Here is a 24,221-nt window from a genome sequence, read left to right as displayed (position 1 = left end):
GGGCGCACTCTCAACTTGGAATAATGTGTAAGATATTGAGAGTAATTTGTAAAATAAGATTTAACTTTTATTTATATCATCAGATAAAATTAGTCAGTGGTCACTAGTATAGAGTAACATTCGATTATTACAATAAAGTGAGTAGCAAGTAAAATACTAATGCTAACATAAGTGAACTGAGTAACAGTACAATCAATCACAATTTAATGCTAATATTAGCATAATATCTTCCAGCTGCCAGAGTCTGATCAGAGTCCTAGGGGAAATTCCCCTTGGAGAAAGATTTTTGTGAATAAAAATAAGCTGCCAATATGTGTTAGCCCCACATCAAATGAGTAATTTAAGTATCTTGTGAAACTCTGAAATTCAAATGATGAAATGGATAATAACCAGCTTTCATGAGGAAAAGAGGAAGAACAGTAGGAGATAAGATAGCAGGGTGAATCTGCTGTCAGTGTTAGACTCTGAGCGTAATAGACCGGTCTATGCTCTACTATACTAGGTCTTCCTCAATGGTCGCCCACTTGAGTACTGACCCAGCCCAACACTGATTAGCTTCCAAGTTCGGACGGCTTTGGACGTTTCCAGTGTGGTATGATAGTAGGGAAAGTTAAACGATAACGGAAACTCTGGAATCACTGATGAGAGTTCACGAAACTGATAGTGCAAAGAATTAGATGGATCTGCTGCCAATGTTAGACAGGGATAACCCTGAATCAGTGGTGAGAGTCCACGAAAATGAGTAAAGATTGAATGAGAATTAGAAAAAGGCAAAAGAAAAAATGGGAAGAAGAAAGGGAGAATATAAGAGCCCTTTCAGATGGTCAGGATTTACTTGGCAATGGGCACTTTTGAATTGTTGGTGGCAATCACAGGAGTATACTGGGCTGAACACACAGCTTTACTGTTCGAAATGAAATAGATTGCGGTGAAACACCTTGTAAAATCTACAACAGTGGATGTTAAGTACAATGATCTTGAGTATCTCTACTTCAAAATCATGAGCCCACATATAAGTATCAGAATAACAGAATAATGATACTATAATTCGAGTGCCAAGTACAAACGTATCAATAATTGAGCTGCAGAGAAAACATAACAATGTATCCAGTACTCTGTCAGTATCTGATAGACTGTGAGTACATATGAGCTGTATGAGAGAGTGGTTGCAAATCAATCACAGTTAGGCTGCAAAAGATGACCTCAAAACATGTTATAAATTGATAACTGAATAATAGTTAACATAAATGATGCGCATTATATTGGTAATTTAAACTAATAATAAGCTGCAGGAGACAATCGATGCAATTAAATCTGTGCAGATGAAAATATATTGAATAGATCCATGCATTACCGATAATATTAAATCATTTTAAATAATTTTACCTTAAAGGTAGAAGTCAAATAATGAGCAAAGTAACGAGAGGATATTGATTCTTATAAATGCTGGAAATAAATAAGCAGGTACCCACAACTATTCATATAGCTCAGATGACAATTGAATTGAAGAGAAGAAGATTACCCACAGCAGGAAACAAATGGAAAATTCTGTGCCTTGCATGTAAATTGGCCGTCACTGAGAGGGATGAACAGGCGACCGTGCTGGCAAGGTGACAATTCCAGATGGGTGACGACGTCCGTACTGTAGTAAATCGGAGCAGCAGTGGGGATGAGTTCTCAGGTGTGCCACAAAGAGTCTCCGTCAATGGAGGATGAAGCGTGCGGCCGGGCTTGAGAGAGCGGTGGTAAATCGGAGCAGCTGTGGGGATGAGACCTCAGGTGTGCCGCAAAGAATCTCCGTCAGTGGAGGATGGAGCGTGCGGTCGGGCTTGAAAAAACCTGCGGCGCAGGTTACTGTGGATTGTCCGCGCCGGGATACGTCTCTGACATTTGAAGATGAGCAGCGGCGGGTATGTAGCACTCCGGGTATGAGAAAATGGCAAGGCGGTCAGGAAGCTAGTAACATTCTCGAACTCCATAAGCAGCGCAGGGCAGCGGCAGGTGTCAGTGGATATGCAGTGGATATGCAGTACTCTGGAGAGCCGGAAAAGAAAGGCAGTCGGAAGACGCGTTTCACCCGTCAGCCGGGCTTGATCACTTCCTGGTGCGGACTGTAATCCTGCAGGTTTTAAACGTGGTCTGGGTCACTTCATGTCCAATCATTGGACAGATGTATTACGTGACAGCTGAGATGAGCGAACAGAATTGTTGCTTGCCAGCTGATATCACTAAGTTTATACAGCCAAACCCGGCTATGTGTTGTATTCACAGACCAGTTCAACTCGGCAGGGACACCCGCGGGCGATATTACATAAAAGAAAAATAAGAGTAAAACAAGAGAATTATAAACAAATGCATTTTCATTTTAAAAACACAGCCAAAATACTATAAGTCTAACACTGACAGCAGATTCACCCTGCTATCTTATCTCCTACTGTTCTTCCTCTTTTCCTCATGAAAGCTGGTTATTATCCATTTCATCATTTGAATTTCAGAGTTTCACAAGATACTTAAATTACTCATTTGATGTGGGGCTAACACATATTGGCAGCTTATTTTTATTCACAAAAATCTTTCTCCAAGGGGAATTTCCCCTAGGACTCTGATCAGACTCTGGCAGCTGGAAGATATTATGCTAATATTAGCATTAAATTGTGATTGATTGTACTGTTACTCAGTTCACTTATGTTAGCATTAGTATTTTACTTGCTACTCACTTTATTGTAATAATCGAATGTTACTCTATACTAGTGACCACTGACTAATTTTATCTGATGATATAAATAAAAGTTAAATCTTATTTTACAAATTACTCTCAATATCTTACACATTATTCCAAGTTAAGAGTGCGCCCACAAAAGAGTCTCTTTTTTTCTCCATATTTTGTCTCTAATGGCTACGGTACATGTCTAGTAGGCCGGTGAAGAAGTCTATGTCTTGATCCAGAGACATATCTATAAGAAAACATAATATGTGCAAAAACTGTTATATATTTTCTGTTTCAACATGGTTTTACTTAAGGTATATGGTTAAATGGTTATATGGTATATGGTTAAATTTGGGTAATATTTGTTTTTAAAATAAAGTTGTTTTTTCTTTTTCAAAATGGTTTTACTTAAGTTTAAACATATACTTTCGAAATGTTTTGATATATGGTTAAATTTGGATAATATATGGTTTTAAAATAAAGTTGTTTTTTGAAAATAGTTTCCTCATTACCCAAACATCAATGGTGCAGCATTGGGGTACAGTGGCGGTGAAAACACATGGCCATTGGGGGTTAAAATTACTTTGGGGACAGAAACACAAGGTACAGCACTGGGGTACAGTGGCGGTGAAAACACATGGCCATTTGGGGGTTAAAATGACTTTGGGGACACAGAAACACAAGGCACAGCACTGGGGTACAGTGGCGGTGAAAACACATGGCCATTTGGGGGTTAAAATGACTTTGGGGACACAGAAACACAAGGCACAGCACTGGGGTACAGTGGCGGTGAAAACACATGGCCATTTGGGGGTTAAAATGACTTTGGGGACACAGAAACACAAGGTGCAGTATTGGGGTACAGTGGTAGTGAAAACACAAGGCCATTTGGGGGTTGAAATGACTTTGGGGCAACAGAAATTAACAAAATGTGATCAATAATTTAGAATACATTGGTGGACAGTGTAATATACATTGGTGGACACTGATATACATTGGTAGACAATGTGCTAGGTGGACAGTGATTGGTGGTCAGTGTGGAAATACATACTTGGGGCAATGCGAAATACAATCAAATCGGATATACAGAGTAGAGCTCTCATCCTGCTGCGTTACTGCTGCTGCTGATGGGAGTGTCCAGAGAATGCCAGTCAAACTTCCTACGATATATTGTATGCGATATTTCACAAGCACAAAAAACACACCTTTTTTCATACGATTCCATGCGATTACGATATATCATGAGTGCAGCACTAGCGACATAGGGGATCCGAACTGACACTCGCGGAAACGCGCATCGGATCGGATTGGATGGAAAACACATACAATGTGACACTTTTCATCCGATATATCGGACCGAAAGGTCGAAATTGCAAGACATCGGGCATTATCGTTCTAGTGTATGGGGCCCTTTACAGATATCAGCCTGGATTAAATATAAGTAGAACAAATTTTGCGGTTTTGTTTTCTATTAAAAACCTTATCCAGCATCTTTCTGTAGATGATTACATAATGATAAATCCTCAAGCTCACTGCCCAGTCATCCTTGACATTGCTCATGGACATCAATTGTTTCAAACAACCAAACTTTACTCAAAACAAGTTACATACATATGCATTATACACACATCAGGACCGGTCCAAAGCATGTTCTAGCAGTGCTGGCGAACTAGGGGGGTAATTCAGACCTGATCGTAGATGTGCTAAATTTAGCACATCTACGATCAGCTTCCCTGACATGCGGGGGGATGCCCAGCACAGGGCTAGTCTGCCCCGCATGTCAGGCCCTATCCCCCCCACACAAGTACAAAAGCAACACACAGCTGTGATGCTTTTGTACTTTAGGAGTAGCTCCCCACCAGCGCAGCTCCTGCGCACTGGCAGGGAGCTACTTGTCGCTGTGAGGGTCACAGTGGCTGCGTGTGGCGTCACGCAGCCGCCGTGGCCCGCCCTGCATGGGGTGGGCATGCCTGCGTTGCCCCTAAAACCGCTCTCCTAAAACCGCAGCCAAACACCGCCGACCCGCCCCCTCCCACCCAGCGAACGCCACTGCCTGACAATCAGGCAGAAGCGATTGCAGGGCTGAGACGGCTGTCAGCTGTCTTGCATGCGCCGGCGCACTGTGGCGCCGGCACATGCCTAGTTCAGACCTGATCGGCTGCTATGCGAAAACGCACAGCACCGATCAGGTCTGAATTAGGCCCTAGGACGCCAAAGCTAAAGGAGTACTGTGGCCTGGCCAACAAAGACACTGCAGACAGAGGTTCAAGCAGTGCCAGACTGACCCACAGGGGTACCGGGGAGACCCCCTGGTGCCCCTCTCCACCCTGCCTGCAGGCCCACCTCCTCCTCTAGTGATCAGGTCCCAGGCTGTACATTTGAACTATACATAAAACATATGTTACCTAATACTGCCCAGGACTATAGTGTATTCTCTGCAGTGCAGTACTGGTATTAATCTGGTAAATTATCATGATGCACTAGCATTATTTACTATATTTACAGTGCATCCGGAAAGTATTCACAGCGCTTCACTTTTTCCACATTTTGTTATGTTACAGCTTTATTTAAAAATGGAATAAATTAATTTTTGGCCTCAATTCTACACACAATACCCCATAATGACAACGTAAAAAAAAGTTTGTTTTTAGATTTTTGCAAATTTATTAAAAATAGAAAACAAAGAAGTCACATGTATATAAGTATTCACAGCCTTTGCCATGAAGCTAAAAATTGAGCTCAGGTGCAACCTTTTTCCACTGATCACCCTTGAGATGTTCCTACAGCTTAACTGGAGTCCACCTGTGGTAAATTCAGTAGATTGGGCATGATTTGGAAAGTCACACACTTGACAGTGCATGTCTGAGCCCAAACCAAGCATGAAGTCAAAGGAATTGTCTGCAGACCTCCGAGACAGGATTGTCTCGAGGCACAAATTTGGAGATGGGTACAGAAAAATATCTGCTGCTTTGATGGTCGCAATGAGCACAGTGGCCTCCATCATCCGTAAATTGAAGAAGTTTGGATCCACCAGGACTCTTTCTAGAGCTTGCTGGCCGTCTAAACTGAGCAATCGGGGGAGAAGGGCCCTAGTCAGGGAGGTGACCAAGAACCCGATGGTCACTCTGTCAAAGCTACAGCATTCCTCTGTGGAGAGAGGAGAACCTTCCAGAAGGACAACCATCTCTGCAGCAATCCACCAATCAGGCCTGTAAAGTAGAGTGGCCAGATGGAAGCCACTCCTTAGTAAAAAGTACATGGCAGCCCGCTTGGAGTTTGTCAAAATGCACCTGAAGGACTCTCAGACCATGAGAAACAAAATTCTCTGGTCGGATGAGACAAAGATTGAACTCTTTGGTGTGAATGCCAGGCGTCATGTTTGGAGGAAACTAGGCACCGCTCATCACCAGGTCAATACCATCCCTACAGTGACACATGGTGGTGGCAGCATCATTCTGTGGGGGTGTTTATCAGCGGCAGGAACTGGGAGACTAGTCAGGATAGAGGGAAAGATGAATGCAGCAATGTACAGAGACATCCTGGATGAAAATCTGCTTCAGAGCGCTATTGGCCTCAGACTGAGGCGACGGTTCATCTGGACAATGACCCTAAGCACACAGCCAAGATATCAAAGGAGCGGCCTCAGGACAACTCTGTGAATGTCCTTTGAGTGGCCCAGCCAGAGCCCAGGCTTGAATCCGATTGAACATCTCTGGAGAGATCTGAAAATGCCTGTGCACCGACGCTACCCATCCAACCTGATGGAGCTTTAGAGGTGCTGCAATGTTGTCATTATGGGGTAGTGTGTGTAGATTTTTTTGGGGAAAAATTAATTTATTCCATTTTGGAATAAGGCTGTAACATAACAAAATGTGGAAAAAGTGAAGCACTGTGAATGCTTTCCAGATGCACTGTATCAAGGGGCCCAGACCAGGCACTCTCTAAATGTTAGCCAAGCCACTGTGGAAGCTGCCTGTCCACACCCCCTTTGAAGACTGGCCATACCCTTAAGCATGGGACCTACCACTGCATTCCCCCCCTATGGGCCCATCATGTCCCAGTCCGACACTGGGTTCAAGTACCTGCTGTTTGTTGCCCAACACATAAAGATGATGTGGGCAGCACAACTGTCTGGCTTCCTCCCCCTCTGAAAGCCGGTAACACACAGAGTTTTCTTTCTCTGCTGTGCTGCTGAGCAGCATATGTCTTGATGTCATCCCATTGCACCGCCAAAGGGAATAGGAGCCAGCAGACAAAAGGTAAATAAAGGGGGCTGTGGGCAGGTTGGCTCTGGTGTAACACAGAAGAAGAGAGGGGTGGGGCTATATGAACCTTTGTATTTCTTTGTCTCTATTGTGAAATAATGTTGTAAAATTAAAAACATTTTATTTTCTGTAATAATTAAAGTATTATTGATAAATGTAGTTTGATGGGGGCACTTTAAAAATTCTCCCGCAGGGTGCTTTTAGAGTTGAGGACAGCCCTGACACACACGCATAAGATAATTCATTTGTGTACGAGGTGTGGCTATTAGATAATGAGACTGTACTTGTAAAGAAAACCAACACACTGCATGAGTTAAAAAGGAGTGGGGTAACATTGAGCTTGAACTATCGCAAAATGTCTTTGCAAGTTTCACCCCTCTCACAGATAGTTTGCTGTTGCACAGTGTTCGAATAAGTTGTTTTTCACATGCGTGTTAAAAAATATTTAGTTCAAAAGTAGAGCAATGTATTAACGCACACTGAAACATTCTGTATGCTAACTCGGGATTATGGGGCAGATGTCTTGTGCCCTTGTGTTTCAGTGGCACCAAAGACTTAATATGGTTGTGAGGATGTCCATTTTAAATGTCCCGGAAGACCTTAAACATCAAAAATGTAGGCAAATTTTTTTTTTAATGGTTGAATTGATCGTCTACGCACAATAGTAGCAGAAGTGGTAAACATTGACATAGAAACTGTTGGGCACATTGTGTATTAAGATCTCAACATGACAAAAGTATGAGCTAAGATGGTTCTAAGGCTTCTCACTTCCAAACAAAAATAAAACCGAAAGAGAGAATTTGTACAGACATTTTGGAACAAATTGAATCGGAATTGCATTTTTAGAAAAAGTTATTACCTGTGATGAAACATGGATCTTCCTGTATGATCCTGAGACAAAACGCCAGTCCATCCACTGGAAAACACCATCATGAAACACCAGAATGAAAAAGCACGTTAAATCAACCCAAAATTCGAAGCCATGTTAATTGTTTTCTTTGATATTTTGGCAAACTGGGTCCCAGAAAGCGCAGCAGTTAATCAACATTACTACAGAAATTATCTAGAAACTTTGGGAGAAAGAATCAGAAGAAAGAGGCCAGAGTGGTGGAAAAATGGTTTCATCCTCCATCACGACAACACACCAACCCATACATCTCTCTCTGTGAAGACAGTTTAGGCAGAGAAACAGATTGCAGCGCTAGAACAACCTCCATGCTTGCCAGACCTAGCGCCGTGTGACTTCTTGCTCTGTACTCAAGGGAACTCGTTTTGCATTGGTTACTGAGGTAAAGAAACAAATGACGGAGCTGTTGAGACAGCTGACAGATAATGAGCTACAGCACGGCTCTGACAAATGGAAAGTAAGAATGCAGTGGTCTGTGGATGCAGAATGGGGGTATGTAGAAGGGGAATGGAGTTGAAATGTACAGTACTTAATATAATTAAACAAACTGGGGTTCCTCAGGACACTTGCACGGGTGCCCTGGGTTTGTGGTCCAGGACCAATTACAATTATTTATGGTCAATGTATTATACAAACCCAGTGCTGGTGACTGCCAATCATAAACTACATGGATAAACAGAAGCCAGTCTAGCCTCTCATCACATAATTGAGCCTAAGGATGGTATATAAGCTCAACTTAATTTAATATTTTTTTCTAAATTTTTCAATAAGAAACTAGGGGTGACATGAAAAAAAATTCTGATGCTCTAGGGCGCTGTGCTTAAAAAAAAAAAATTTTAACCACTGATTTAGATGCTCCCACATGGACTACTGCAAATCCTTCGTCATCAAAAATTTTAGGCAGGTGTGGAAAAAATGTTGCAAAGTAACAATGCTTTCAAAAATAGAAGTGTTAATAGTTTATTTTTATCAATCAACAAAATGCAAAGTGAATGAACAGAAGATAAATCGAAATCAAATCAATATTTGGTGTAACCATCCTTTGCCTTCAAAACATCATCAATTCTTCAAGGTACACTTGCAACCAGTTTTTGAAGGAACTCAGCGGGGAGGTTGTTCCAAAGAATTTCTGTGGATGTAGGCTTGCTCAGATCCTTCTGTCTCTTCTTGTAATCCCAGACAGACTCGATGATGTTAAGATCAGGGGGCCATATCATCACTTCCAGGACTCCGTGTCCTTCTTTACACTGAGGATAGCTCTTAATGACATTGGCTGTATGTTTGTGGTTGTTGTCCTGCTGCAGAATAAATTTGTAAGCAGACGCTTCCGTGATGGTATTTTTTCCCTCTTGGGAGTTTGTTCTAAACTTAAGGTGGAGGATTAAAGTCCTCAGAAGCATTTACAGGACAACAGCGTTTCCCACAAGCATATTGTTGGAACCCCAAAATTTTATATATTATATATATATCATTATTTTTTTAAAGTTATTTTCTCTTTCATTGATCTCATTGCCTTTGCCCAGCGCTGTGGGCTTATTGACTTGATTGGCATAGTTTGTGTAGCGTTGTTCTACACTGGGTGCATTTGGTGAGCTCTAATTGATTGAGAGTTATCACCTTTCTGCTTTTTTTTTTCACTTTATTTATGTGATCATAAGTCACTATCTATTTGCCATAAGAAAAACTTTTCGTCCTTTTCCCCATACCCATGATCCAATGTACCAATCGAATATAGGCCCTCATTCCGAGTTGATCGCTCGTTGCCGTTTTTCGCAGCATAGCGGTCAGGCTAAAAATCGGCTGTTGTGCGCATGCATATGGGTCACAGTGCGCACGTGCTAAGTACTTTCACACAAAACTTTGCAATTTTGCACATGGTCAAACGACTGTTTTATATCGCACGAGTGATCGGTGACTGATTGACAGGAAAGGGGCATTTCTGGGTGGTAACTGACCGTTTTCCGGGAGTGTGCTAAAAAACGCAGGCGTGTCAGCAGAAAACGCAGGCGTGCCTGTAGAAACGGGGGAATGGCTGGCCGAACGCAATGCGTGTTTGTGACATCCAAACAGGAACTGAACTGTCTGCAGTGATCGCAAGGTAGGAGTTAGTTTCGAGCTACTCTGAAACTGCATGAAAATATTTAATAGCACTTCTGCTAAGCTAAGATATACTCCCAGAGGGTGGCGGCTTAGCATTTGCACTGCTGCTAAAAGCAGCTAGCGAGCGAACAACTCGGAATGAGGGCCATAGGGGTTATAAGAGGAAAAAGAGATCAAAGACACTGCTACAAGCTGGAAACACTTTGGGAGGATTTCAAATGTTCACGCGCTCCGTATCTCCCGTCTAAAGTGACGGGAGATAGAGGGGCGATATTCAAATGGCCCCCGTTATCATGCTGATTGTGCCCAGTACAGTCGGGTTTAGGTGCGTAAAGCACCTAAACCCAACTAAACTAATGGGCACGATCGTGAAGAGAGTCTCTTTACTTGCATTTCAACTTGCTACCTCCGGGGGTAGCAAGCTGAAATTAACTTGTCGAGCCCGTCGGCAGTAACATTAGAACACTGCCGGCGGGCGCGATAGGAAGCGCGAGGGGAGATGGACATTTGAATCTGGCACTTTGATTGTTGGTACGCATATATGTATAATTTTTAAGGATTGACTGGACATTGAAGGCACCGAGTTCTATTACTATTTGGACATATATATGTAAAACTAACAACCAGTGTGCATAACTTAGGAAAAGCAGTGTAACCAATAAAATTAATGAACAGCTTTCTAGAGCAGTGGTTTTCAAACTCGGACCTCACACTGTTAACATTTTCCAGCTCACCTAGCAGGTGTACTCATTTCTCACTGACACATTTTAAAAGATCCACAGCTGGAGCAAATTACATCACTTGTGATTCTCTGAGGAGACCTGGAAAATATGCACTGTGTGGGGTCCTGAGGACAGAGTTTTGTTCTAGAGCAGGGCTGGCCAAACCGGTCCTCGAGATCTACCAACAGTTCATGTTTTCCAGGCCTCCTGGAGATCTGTAGAATTGTCAGTTAGGAATGAATGCAGCACATCTTAATTAGTAATGACTACACCTGTGCACCAGCTAGGTGGTCTGGAAAATGTGTACTGTTGGTAGATCTCGAGGACTGGTTTGGCCAGCCCTGTTCTAGAGTCATATAGCAAATGAAAGCAATTATCTGATTGCAGTGGGTTACAGTACCGCTCACTTATACAAGTGTCAGAGAAATCCTCTAAGGAGCATGAAAAGGAACTCAAACTTGAATAAAACTTCAGTTATATCTAAAACATCAATGTTTGCAAGGGTGTAGTATTGTATGCCGGCAGCCGGGTTCCCGGTGACCAGCATACCGGCGCCGGAATCCCGACTGCCGACATACCGAGAGCGTGGCGAGCGCAAATGAGCCCCTTGCGGGCTCTTTGCGCTCGCCACGCAATTTATTCTCCCTCCAGGGGGGTCGTGAACCCCCAAGAGGGAGATAAAGTATCGGTATGCCGGCTGTCAGGATTCCGGCGCCAGGATCCCGACAGCCGGCAAACTGAAGACCACCCGTTTGCAAAGTACCCGCTTAAAAGTTTACAAGTAATTTGTCAGAGCTTTTAAACCAAGAGTAAAGGTGCATACACACGGTTTGACTATATAGTGAAAATTTTAAGGAAAGTTAGTGCAAATAGCACCGTGTGTACACAACTTGGGGTGGCACTTGATATACCGGCTGTCGAGATCCCGGCGCTCAGCATACCGGCGCGGGGATCCCGACAATTATTCTCCCTCTTGGGGTGTCCACGACACCCCTGGAGGGAGAATAAATAGCGAGGTGTGCATAGCGCACCACCATGCCCACAAGAGGCTCTTTTGCGCTCACCCCACTGCTAGCATTCTGACTGTCAGGCTCCTGGCATCTGTATTCTGGGCGTCGGGATCCCGACAGCTGGCCACTCAAACTACACCCCATAGCTTGCGATATCGATGCGCGGTCCCGTGGGGTCGGTAGCACAAGAAAAAATAGACTGTGCAGGCAAGGCAATTTTGACTATATTGTGTACAATCTAGTACATAGTATAGTCAAAATTGCCACCTAGTCAAAATCGCAAGTAAAGATAGTCAATATCGGTGGTTCTGTGTTCTGGGGAGATCAAGGGAAATCGCAAAGTAAAAATTGGCATGTAGGCATTATCTCACCGTGTGTATGTACCTTAAGGGGGTTGGTTGCGTCATTATACAAGGATTGCTGTATAGTGTAGGCAAGAACACAGATATACGGAATGTAACGCATCCAGGCCCTCATTCTGAGTTGATCGCTCGCTAGCTACTTTTACCAGCCGTGTAAACGCATTGTCGTCGCCCACGTGCGAAAGTCTTTGCAGCCGAGTGGTACAAAAACATTTTGTGCAAAACAAGATTCACTTCTCCCAGAGGAAGGCTCAGCAGAGGCTGAAACGCGTTGGAGCTACAACTGACTTTGTTACTTGTGTTACACTGACAATCGCTATACAGAGCGCTCACCGCGGAGGAACTGAGAAAGACCCGGTCACGTGACCAGGAGACCCAGACCCGTAACCAGGCAACTGCAACACGGGGAACGAGGGGAGGAAGTCGGTGACTGAGCGCGGTGGACAGCGGTAGAGGATGACAGGTGAGTATCCGTACGAGGTGGAGGTCACACAGCGGGCAGCTCTGCAGAGCGCTCTTTGAGTTTCCCCTGACCCTAGACACGCTTGCCTCTCGGACCGACCGGCGCCCAGGACGTACCACGGGCAGCTGGGGCGAGAGAGGACAAGCCAGTCCGGAGCCCCATTGTTATCCTACTTTGTGCTATTTACACCAGAAGCTCTTCACACCGTGAAAACCTTTAGGGGTTTACTGAAGCATTTATTCAAAGTGTTACTCCATTTAAGCAGAATTGCATTCACATGCAGATGTGCGGGACGCCGCAATCTACTACAGAGACTGTGATAAACTGTTAAAGGGACATCGCCTTTTCTTAAGCGAATCTTGAATTTTTTCTGAATTAAAGTGGCACACAACAGTGCTAAAGTGGACTATATACATTTGTGCATTGTTTATTTATTGGTTTCAGCATAGTACAAGATTTGAGTCACTCTGGCCTTATTGTATTAATACAAGCTACACTATTTAGATAGTAATTTATGGAACATTTAAAGGGGACACAGTAGATCATATCCTACTCACTACAATCTGTCCAAAGACAAACATTACATAGCCTAATACAACTAGTCTTATTGGCTAGGATTAAGCGCAGCACTAGATTCTGTATTATTTGTTGCTAAATAGGCTGGTCACCTACAAGTGCAGCAGCTCATCTGAACAAGGAGATACTCAGTGCGCAGTTAACCCCAAAATTTTAGCCCTGTACTTATCCTGTGCGATGAATCCAGCGACGGAGGTCCCGGAATTGACGTCAGACACCCGCCCTGCAAACGCCTGGACACGCCTGCGTGTTCCCAACCACTCCCAGAAAACGGTCAGTTGACACCCACAAACGCCTTCTTCCTGTCAATCTCCTTGCGATCGGCTGTGCGAATAGATTCTTCGCTAGAATCATTGCACAGCAACGATGATCTTTGAACCTTTACGACGCGTGTGCGCATTGCGGCGCATACGCAGTTTTGCCATTTTTTTACCTGATTGCTGCGGTGCAAAAATCGTCAGCGAGCGAACAACTTGGAATGACCCCCCCAGTTATATAGCAAGGCACATTCAGCAGGAAACATTTTCATAACTGCAGCAGATCAGTGTGCGATTATAATGCAGAACATTTTACAAGTGTTTCAGGTGACAGATCTGCTCCCACTAACACCTCCACATTATTAAAAGTAGTAGCACAAACGTTCCCAAACTCTATTACAGTCCAGGTTTTAGGGATATCCATGCTTGAGCCCAGATGGTTAAATTAAATTGACTGAGGTACTAATTAAGCCACCTGTGCTTAAGCATGAATATTAAAACCTGGACTGTAATGGCAGAATATGGGAACCTCTGTAGAAAGAAAATGTAGTCTTGAAATATGGTACTGTAGAAATACTAAATTAACATTTAATCATTTAAATCAGAAGACACAATTTGTATTAAAATAAGTTTTAATGTGTAAACTATTTTTTTTATCCCAAAATATGAGGAGGGAGAATAAAACATATATAAATAAAAATAATAATACAACCATACAACTGTGTCTGGGAGAGGAACGAACAGGACAAACTTCGTTCTAGCAGACACACATTAAAAAACCCATAATCACATTCACCTATTATTGTAGATCATATACATAAACAGAATACAGTAGGGTTGCAAATACTTCCTTGTATGTACATACAGTAAATAGCACACGTTTGGGCCAGCCTTATCTTCTAAAGAAATCTCCACCAAAATCTGAGAATTAATTTGTGGGTGCAACACTAACCTAGTATATTACTTATCTTGCTTAGTCAGGCATCCCACCCAATCAGGCAGGTCCCCAGGCTGAGGCATGCCCACAATTAGCATGCTGCATGAATGTTACAGCCTGCCTCTGCTTGTGTGAGGAAAGCATTACTGGACAACAGGAAACATGGGAAGACATATCAGATTGGCACACCTCCCAACATGACCCTCTCCAGGAGGGACCTCCCTCTTAATGTATTATTATTACCTGAACCTGTGTTGAGCAGGTTAATGGATAAGAATGGTGTTTCAGCACAGGTGATGGCAGTCATAAATAAGAGGGAAGTCCAGGAACAGAGCATTTTGTCCCTCACAGAGAGGGTCATGTTGGGAGGTATGCATTGGGTGGATACAATGTGCAATACATTTTTACATTACCTGTAAATCACAAGGTGATCCTCAGTTAATAGTGCTCAGCAGACTAAAGATTTCACAGATTCTCATGAACAGGGTGTAGCATTGGCAAGCTCCTGAAATAGCATTTCCAGCCATGTACTCAGGAGCAGAGAACTACACCTCAAACATCTAGAATTGGCATAGTAAGATTTAGTAATTATTCATTTCCTTATTCTACATTGGTGTAAATAAGCCTATGAAGAGTATAGCAAAAATCTGTTCTGTCTAACATGCTCCACTTTACCTGCTGAGAGGCACAAAGCGAAACCTACATACGGAAGCTGTGGAATGTGCATTCTGACTTTCTGTGATAGGACTATGAAAGGCTTTTCCAAATTTTAAATGGGGGGGTGGGTGGAGCCTAGAAACAGTCCCAGAATCAATGATGGACTACACAAATATGTAAGATTCTAATTATTACAAATTAGTAACATACACATATCAGTACAGTGATTTGACATTTGCTTGTTAAAAGTTTAATGCACATGAAGAATGAACAAAACGAAAATAAAAAACCACACCCTCACAATACATACAAAAATAATAATAATTTAATACTACCAAGAAGCAGGTTTGCGTTTCAAATTGGGGCAGATGTATTAACCTGGAGAAGGCACAAGGAAGTGATAAACCAGTGATATGTGCAAGGTGATAAAGGCACCAGCCAATCAGATCCTAACTGTTAATTTACATATTGGAACTGATTGGCTGGTGCCTTTATCACCTTGCACATATCACTGGTTTATCACTTCCTTATGCCTTCTACAAGTTAATACATCTGCCCCATATTCTGTTATGGGTAAGTAAGCGTTAATGTTCATAAAATCAGAGATTACAGTAAACTTGAACAGTGCTCATTAGCATCACACACTTATTTCTGCCAGCTACTCAGGCAATGAAACAAGACATTCAGGCTGATGAAGAAAAACATTTTGATATCCCTAATGCACACTGAGTGACTTTTGAAATAACGCTACATAAATAAAATATACAGAAATCTTGGTTGCTTATATTTGCAAATATAGGGTTTAAGCACCCAGGCCAATCGGCAAGGCGTCTGTGTTTCACTAGGAGTCCATAACAATAGGTACAGGCTGGCAACCAGAGGGCAGCACACAGGTGAAAATTAAGAAAATAGTAAGGGTTAATTAAGAAGCACATAGGTGCTATGTAAGTGATAGGTGAGATTAAAATAATACAAAAATATAAAAAAATGTGATTAGAAAAACCATTAGTAAGTGTTCGTAAAGGCTGAGGTAAGTGACATTGTGAAGTCTTTAGTTGTACCTGGTTACCAACTTTCCATTGTACAGTAAGTGCACAAATCACATTACAAGATTCCACAAAAGTGAAATGGTTGAAAAAATTCACAGCTACAAGGTGATCCAGATCCAGGAAGGATTAGACTTTAATCAAGTTCGCCACAATCAGCTATAACAATCTTTTTGGTAGGACGTCCATTCTTGCTCACACAGGCTTCCATTTTCTTGACTACATCATAGCCATCTTTCACATATCCAAAGACCACATTTTTGTCATCCAGCCTAGAAGTTAAATGCATAGAAAAATGATTGTGAGTCATACTAAGAGTGTCAAAAACTGGAATTTAGTACTTACCGGTAAATCCCTTTCTCTGATTCCACAAGGGAACCTGTGGCTTATGACAGTAGGGTATAGATGGGTGGATAAGTGGTGCCGGCACTTTAAATTTTAGAAGTGTGACTGGCTCCTCCCCATCTTTGCCACTACTCCAGACCAGTTAGAGAAACGGAGCATGAGGAGAGATGGAGAGAACATAAATTTAAAAGGAGGTTAAATGTATAAAATAGAATATGAAAATTGTATAAGAATCTGCACAACAGATGCAGTCACAACCAAACACCAAACATACAATAGCAGGAAAACATAGCTCAGGACAGGCGCCCAGTGTCCCCTGTGGAATCGGAGAAATGGATTTACTGGTAAGTGCCAAAATCCTTTTTTCTCCCTCATCCACTAAGGGACACTGAAGGCTTATGACAGTGGGGAGAGCGCTGGGACACCTGCAATACAGAGTGGCCAAATTGAGATTCAGGGGCTGCAAAAGGTATCAATTTGGTAAATCGGACTAGCCCAAGTAGCTCCGTGACACAGTTGTATGGCTGAAACCACTCGGGTAGCCGCCCATGAGGGTCCCACCGAATGTGTAGAGTGTACAGAAATGGATGCCAATGGAGTTCGAGAAGAAGCCAGACAGACTTGTGGAATAGTGAAGAGAATCCAGCAAGCCAACGTCTGCTTTGACGCAGGCCACCCCTGCATAGCTAGATCATAGAGGATAAAGAGAGCATCTGATTTCCTCAGTTGAACCACCCCGATCACATAGATGCACAAGGCTCTTACCTCGTCCAAACAGTTAGAGGATGGAGAATCCCTTTAAAAACAGGTACAACAATAGGCTGCTTAATGTGGAAAGAAGAAACCATTTGGCCAGAAAATCCTGCTGTGTATGGAGTTGCACCCTATCCTCATGAAAGTCTAGATAAGGAGAGCGACACAACAAAGCTCCCAGTTCCAAAACCCTTCTAGCCAAAGCCAGAAGGACCACAGTCTTCCAGGAGAGAACTTTAACTCAGCAGATACTAAAGGCTCGAAAAAGGATGTCCGGAGGAAAGAGAGCAACATGTTTAAGTCACAATGTGCAGTGGAAGGAACAAAGGGAGGCTGAAGTCTAACCACGCCCTGGAAAAAAGTCTGCACTGCCTGAATTAAGCCTAGGCGTCGCTGCAAAAATGGAGTGAGCAGAGATCTGCACTTGCAAAGACCCTAGCCTTAATCCAGTTGAAAACCCTAGCTGAAAAAATAGCAGGAGTCGGGACAACCTGAATGGCGTGATAGGAAACTGCTTACTTTCGCACCACACCATGTCACATGCTTTTGAACCCGAAGCATAGTCGGAATCACAAACCTGGGAATACCGCTCATTCTCAGCAATGTGGTTTCAACAGCCACGCCGTAAAACACAGATGCTGTAAGGTTGAATAGACAAACAGACCCTGGTGGAGAAGGTCCTTCCTCAGAGGCAGTGGCCAAGGATAATCTGTTAGAAGAAGCCACAGGTCAGTACCATACTCTGTGAGAGCTATGAGGATGATTGTGTCATGTTCGATCTTTATGCATTTGAGGACTCGAGGTAGAAGAGGAAACGGCGGGAAAGGTAGATGAGTTGAAATGGCCAATGAGTCCCTAAGGCATTTACCACCCCAGCTTTTGGGTCTCAAGTTCCGGAGCTGATGACTTTGCCTGAATGCCATGAAGTCTGTTCAAGGCTCGCTCCAACGATGGACCAGCTGCGTGAATACCAGTGGATTTAACGCCCATTCTCCAGGATGAAGATCCTGATGACTTAATCTGCTTCCTAAATGTCTACTCCAGGGACGAAGATGGCATACTTTTCAGTCCAGAGGAGAATGCGTCTTACTTCTCGCATGGCTCCATTGCTTCCAGTTTTGCCCTGTTTGTTTATGTATGCCTCTGCCAAGGCATTGTCTGACTGGATTTGAATTGCCGGACCTCTCTGTAGAAGAAAAGACAGAAGAAGGGCATTGTATATCTGCCGGAGATACAGACTGCTGATTGTCAGGGATGACTGGTGAGGAGACTACTGCCCCGGAAGTAACTGTCCATTGTCACTGCACCTCAATCTCAGAGGCTGGTATCCGTCATGAGGAGAGCCCAGTTCCATATGCCAAATCGACACCCTTCTAGGTGAGAGGTCTGCAACCATAAGAGGATCGACACTCCGGTTTTCTGAGTGTTAAGTGAACTAGGCTATGTAGCTGTAAGTGTGACTCCTTCCACTGTGAGAGGAGATCCAGCTGAAAGGGTTGTGAATGAAAATAACTGAACTGGATGGCTTTGGATGTAGCCACCATCTTGCCATACAGGCAGATGAAGGTCTCTGGTCATTATCGGAGACCTTCAACACCTGATGCATGGCCAAAATAAGTGGCTCTATGCCCTGGGAAACTACCTCCAAGTCCTCCTGAGGAATTTCCTCCTCTGACTCGTTGAGAAATTCCCACTCCTGGAAGTGTGTTCTTTTTCCTCAGTCTGATTGTAAAACAGACAGTAAAAGTCTCTTCTTTGAGGTAGTCTTGCTTAAAGAAGCAGATGGCTGTTTTGTAGGAGCCATGGCCCTTGTCAGTCCCTCCTCCGACCTAGCAAAGCCTGCGCCCAAGCAGGTTCTGGTGTTGATTTCATTAGAGATCTGGATGTCTCTTTGTCCCTTCTAGAGGCAACCAGTTCCAAGGATAAATCTGACATCACTCCTACTAGTGTGGACATCCAAGTTGGATTAGGGTCCTGTGCAGGTGGATCTACCTGAGAAACTGAATCAGCAGACTCACAGGAGTCACAAAACAGAGAGGCCTCTGTCTGGCTCTGCGTAAATTTTGTATTACACTTTTTACATGTAAATAGTTTCTGTGAAGCTTCTATTGCAGCCCCTTTGCCTGCCATTCTCACAGTACTGTCACACAGAAAGTTATACAGAAAACAGATAATATGTATTCTGGTATAGGAGAGACAGCAATAGGGAACTCTGGGATGGCTGGACGCAGGGAGATGGAACAGCAATGTGCTCTTGCAAAATGGCTGAAACCATGTGCAGGGGCTGTCTTGAGTCAGACAGGAAGTGCTGGGGAGACTGAGAGTTGAAATCCCCACTGAGCTAAACTCTGACCCTCTGCTGTTCAGTGTATGGCACTCTTTAAAAAAAAATAAAAAATGCTAGCGCTGTCATACATGCTGCGGTTACCCTGTTGTGAGTTGTTTTTCTTTTACTCTATGTTGTGCACTGCTGTCTGCTAAGCTGACCCTAATTACTGCCCTATTCTTCTTCCCGGTAATACTTAAATTCTGCCTTGCTTTCCTGGTGATGACCAAAAACGCAAGCCGAAAGCAGCTACATTTGAAAGAGACTGGTGTCTCTGCAGCCAGGGACACTGGCATCAGCCTCAAGAGGCAGCGACCAGTCCCCCCAACAGCTCCAACATCGCAGGCAGACAGAGGCAGTTCGGTACGCCTGTCCTCAAAGCTTGTCTTCCAGCTAAAAAAAACTGCTGGAGAAAATCCAGAGTGACCAGCTCCCTCGGGCACATTTCTAAAACGTGTGTGTGTGTGTGTGTGTGTGTGTGTGTGTTGAATAGACAGTCACACCTCTAAATTTAAAGTTCTGGCTCTACTTATCCACCCAGCTATACCCCACTGCCATAAGCCTCCAGTGTCCCCTAGTGGGTGAAGCAGAAATGTATATTATATATAGTCCTTAAAGTACAATAATTGTCTACACAATGAACAACACTTGGTTTGTCAAATAAGTCTCCACTTTTGACAACACAAAGGGCCTAATTCAGACCTGATTACTGTGCTGCAAATTTGCAGGTTTGGGATTGAAATGCCGGTGGTTTGGATGCCGACTGTCAGAATACTGACCGCAGCATACTAATGATATACTTACCTTCCCCCAATGGTCCCCTAACCTTAACTTCTAGCAGCCTAAACCTAACCCTCCCCCTCCTACAGCCTAACACCTACCCGGTATTCTGACCACCAGGATCCTGGCTGGATCACAATAGGAATACATGGGATTTAAAGAGACACACAGTCCGCAAGCGAGTAAAGCAACGACAATATTGACTTTAAGGAAAACCTGGACTATAATAAATATGTCAAAACTGTTCTAATGTTTACCCAGAGCAGACAGGGACAAAATCAAAGTCTGTTGTCATTTACAATAACAGGATCCTATAACCCTGCGATAATAGGCACTGAAGAAGCAACAAGGTGGGTGAATTAATAAGGTTAGTATACTGTGCAGAGCTGGCTTCAAGGAAATATTGAGATGTTAAATCGATATAGGTGAAGTTATTTACTGCATATTCCCATCCAACACATTAGCTAGAGGTAGCAGCATAAAAAAGCATGTATTATCTGCACCAGGATTATACAGAACACTGGGGCAGGATAAATGAATCTTTATTTTACAGTTGTTTTGGGGTGGCTGCTGTACTGAAATTGGTTTCTCTTCAATAATAGTGCTTTTTGTTAATACATTTTAGAATAAATTATCTGAGAAGTTTATATTTTCAGGAGATTGGCCTACAGGTTCTTTTCACTGCAGGCAGCTGTGTAAGATCTCTGGTTAGTTATTTATAGACATGCTAATTGTATACAAGAGAGACCAGTCACATGTGCTTAAGACAAATATACACCCTTAAGTTCAGTAATGGCAGATCCCCACTAGACGACATGCAAACGATACGATGTTGCACATGATTTTCCCTGAACTCCCGGACAAACGATACTGTGCATACACACTGAGCGATTTTACAACAGACTAAACGAGATATGCGAGTCGTTGAACTACCAAATTGGTGGGTTTCAGCCTGAATTTACATATCGTTTGTCTTTGGTAGCGTACACACTGCGCAATTTGCTCCGAGTCATTAGCGACATTTTCGAAAGGGCCAACCCAGACACAACAAAGGTTAAAGTACCTATGTGCGTTGCCCAACACACTAGATGATGCGCGTGACACAGCTGCCAGGCTACCTCTCCCTCTGAAAGCGGGTAACACGCAGATCAGTTTTCTTTCTCTGCTGGGCAGCATACATCTTGATGTCATCCCATTGCACTGCCGAAGGAAAGAGTAGCCGCTAAGCCACTTAGAGGTGCAGGCACACACTGGGAAAACAGAAGAGGGGGCTGCAGAAGTTTGGGCTCTGGAGTGACATAGGACCCGTAAGGTTAGAAGTGACACAGGAGGCTGGAGGGAATGCAGGGGACATATGGGGCACTGCCATGGGGAAGAAGGATCCTCTTAGTCTCTTGTGAAATAATGTTGTAAAATAAAAACAATTATTTTTGTCTGTTAATAATGAAAGTATTATTGCTAAATGTAGTTTGACTTGAACAATTCTCCTACATTATGCTTTTAGCGCTAGGGTCAGCTTTGACACATACACACATCCCCACACAAGATAACTAATTCATGTATGAGGTATGGCTATTAAAGAATAGGATTAAAAAAAAACATACTGGGCTGGATGTAATGCCAGCCAAACTCGGATTTTTTTTTAAAAGGGGCAATCACTTACTTATTTACCATTTCTGTTATCATTCAAAGAAACTGTTAGGAAAGTTTTGCATCGAGATCTTGGTATGACAAAAGTGTGTGCTAGTATGGTTCCATGGCTTCTCACTGCCAAGCAAATTTGTACAGACATTTTGGAACAAATTCAAGTAGATCTGCATATTTTTTTATATAAAGTTATTACTTATTTGTGATAAAACATGGATGATCCTGAGATAAGTCCATGTACTGGAAACACCATCAACACCAAGAATGAAGAAACCAAGTTAAAGCAACTCCAAAGCCATGTTAATTGTTTTCTTTGATATCAGGGGTGTTATTGTGGCATATATAGTGGCAGATGCTCAATTAGCTTAGTGATAACATTCAGGTGCTTGAAAGGGAGGGGTATTTCTAAGCAAGAAAAAAAGGCATTTTGTTTCCCGGAGCACCCTGAATGATAACAGTAACCAGATTTAAATCCCACACAATATTAGAATTCAGAGTTCTCGGTTACATATATTTGCGCAAATGTATGAATAAGCCCCAAAGCCGCGTCAAGGCCTCTCTGTATATTTGGGGTCCCTAGCGCTATATCTAGGTGCAGGGTGTGGCACCCCAAAAAATAAGCATAAGCCAGAAAGTCCAGGGCAGCATACCAGTGAAAAAACTATAGTGGTAATAAATTAGTGTTAGGAAGCCGAAGCTATAAAGAAAGTGATACAAAAATTAGATGTAATTAAAATATTAAAATGGAGAAATAGGGCGGGATGTACTAACCGCCGCCGCCGCATTAATTGCCGTTTTCACTGCGATCTGAGTCACCAATCTGCTGCCCGCCGCTACCCCCTTGCTCCCCGTCTTCTTTCTCTTCTCCTTCCTCATCACCGCCGCGGCCACAGAGTTCTCCTAGCGGAGCGGTGACTCAGATCGCAGTGAAAACGGCAATTAATGTGGTGGCGGAGGTTAGTACATCCCGCCCATAGTGTTAAAGAAATGAATAAGTGATAAGTGTTAATAGAATGTAAAGGTATGCTACACTAAAGCCATCCAGCTCAGCCGGTCCAGTGTTATTGTGGCAGACTGGGTACCAGAAGGCGCAACATTGAAATCAACATTACTGCAGAAATGTTCTAGAAACTTTGCAGGGGAACACCCCCCCCCAAAAAAAACCAAACAAACCCCACATCGAAACAGAAGGTAGGCCACAGTTGTGGGAAAAGAGTTTCACCCTTTATCTGGACAATGCACCAGCCCACCTCTCTCTGTAAAGCAGTTTTGACTGAGAAACAGATTGCAGTGCTAGAACACCCTCCATTCCCACCTGACCTAGAACAGTGAGACTTATTTATTTTCCCTAAAGTCAAATCTGTACTCAAGAGAACCCATTTTGCATCAGTTACTGGGGTAAAGAAGAAAACAACTGAGCTGCTAAGACAGCTGACAAATAATGAGCTACAGCACGGCTTTGACTAAAAAGAAAAAATTAACAGTGCTAGGGGCTTTTCTAACACAATTTGTGTAATCAACATATTGATATAGAGAATGCAGTTTAGTTAAAAAAACAATAAATTGAATAAATGTTAATACAAAATAAAATACATGATAATTAACAAATACAAGAAGTGTGTCTTTAACTCTAAAATGTCAATAGACCGGTTTATTGAAGAAAAAACCATGAATGAAATCCATTCATTTATTGCACTGAAAATGGAGATAACAGGAGTTGTGGTAGACTTACTGTTGATAACTCTGTTTCTTCGAAGTCCACAGTATCCACAGGATATACATTGGGTTGTAGGTGGCGTCAGAGGCTCGGGCACCAAATGGTTACAGCTTTTGGGGCTCCCAGCATGCATTGGCCCAGCCTCAGTTTGTTACAAAACCGAAGTAGGCGCAGGATCAGATCAAGAAGGAAGACCTATTCAGGCGAGAAGAACACTCACACTTCTATACAAGAAGGAAGGAAGGGATTAGTAAGTGCAGGCCCGCCATCAAGAGGGGTCTGCAGGTACTTGAGTAGTGTCGGACCCACCAGTGTTCCAGGTAGCTCACAAGCGGCAGGCAGTACCCGGCATATAGAGAGAGACAGGAAGAGCTGCATTGTAAATATGGCAACGGCCGCGAGCCAATCAGAGCTCGAGGACCGCTGGCTCCTGATTGGCTGCCGGTTCACGAGCACCGATTGGCTCGCGGGCTGCGGCCGATTCCACATTTAAAATGCCGCTGTCCCTGTCTCTCTCTATATGCTGGCTACTGCGCTACTTGGAACACTGGTCGGTCCGGCACTACATATACCACACTGCAGTGCTGACACTCAGGTCCTGAAGCAGCTGCTGCTGCTGTTGTGAATGGAGGCCAGAGGGGAAG

General features: G+C 43.3%; 1 pseudogene; it reads right to left on the bottom strand.

Annotated features, from left to right (window-relative positions):
* Window positions 1-487: 487 nt before the first annotated feature.
* Window positions 488-606, bottom strand: LOC134896841 (5S ribosomal RNA; annotated as a pseudogene).
* Window positions 607-24,221: the final 23,615 nt, after the last annotated feature.

This window comes from Pseudophryne corroboree, chromosome 3 (assembly GCF_028390025.1).
Source record: "Pseudophryne corroboree isolate aPseCor3 chromosome 3, aPseCor3.hap2, whole genome shotgun sequence".
NCBI lineage: Eukaryota > Metazoa > Chordata > Amphibia > Anura > Myobatrachidae > Pseudophryne > Pseudophryne corroboree.
Note: the sequence above shows the minus strand (reverse complement) of the source record. Positions and strands in the feature narration are given on the sequence as shown.